This window comes from Populus euphratica, unplaced genomic scaffold, assembly GCF_000495115.2.
Source record: "Populus euphratica unplaced genomic scaffold, PopEup_1.0 scaffold212.1, whole genome shotgun sequence".
Classification (NCBI taxonomy): domain Eukaryota; kingdom Viridiplantae; phylum Streptophyta; class Magnoliopsida; order Malpighiales; family Salicaceae; genus Populus; species Populus euphratica.
The window spans coordinates 530,108-530,519 of NW_011499976.1; positions in this window are offsets into that span (position 1 = coordinate 530,108).

The following is a 412-nucleotide window of genomic DNA, read 5'->3' on the forward strand; positions in this document are numbered from 1 at the left end:
CTTCTAAATACACATGAGAATATGGATGCCTATACTATAGCTATGCATTTTAAATAATGTTTTGATGAGGCCAGTAAGACTAAAAGGTATGAGACCTCTAAGAATTGTTCTACTGTAAGATGACAAGGGTTTCTTTAATTAACACTCATGTTTTGCAAATGATTGACTTTATTGAGAAATTGGGTCTATTAAGTTTTGTCATGAACTATGAGTTAAGTGTTAATTTAGTCTTGCAGTTATGACCCCAAATCTTTTTACAATTCATTATGAACTATCACATGAGTAAGTTGGATGATACATTACCAAAATTATTTAAGTGTGCTGAAAGGGTTTTTAACAAGAAAAATGACCCAATTCTTTTATTTCAGTCTTCTAAAATGTCTAAGAAGAAAGATAAGAAGAATAAGGGTGA